The sequence below is a fragment of the Sinocyclocheilus rhinocerous genome, unplaced genomic scaffold (assembly GCF_001515625.1).
Source record: "Sinocyclocheilus rhinocerous isolate Xijiao unplaced genomic scaffold, SAMN03320098_v1.1 scaffold1026, whole genome shotgun sequence".
Taxonomy (NCBI): Eukaryota; Metazoa; Chordata; class Actinopteri; order Cypriniformes; family Cyprinidae; genus Sinocyclocheilus; species Sinocyclocheilus rhinocerous.
In genome coordinates this window covers 108,876-109,219 of record NW_015659953.1, presented here as the reverse complement: position 1 = coordinate 109,219, position 344 = coordinate 108,876, and positions in this window count along the sequence as shown.

Genomic DNA, 344 nt, shown 5'->3' with positions numbered 1-344 from the left:
TAATAAATAAATATATATAATATAATAAATTAAACATTACCTTGTCAGTGTTTTATAATTTATACAGATAACTGTTATACTTGCCAATAAAATAAATATAACCATATTAGAATAATATATTACCTTATTTATTACTTATAGTAGCGCTTCATCATTAACATATCATACAAATATATATATATAGGCTATATTACATATTGTAATATTATATAATGTTGTGCGCTATCTGTCACGCCCACTGAAGGCTCGTCAGTAGATCACACGTGCGCTGAAGTGAACTAACCCTGGAACATAACCTGCTCCGGAGCAGGTTATCTTCAGAGAGCAAGTTACTATGGTTACTT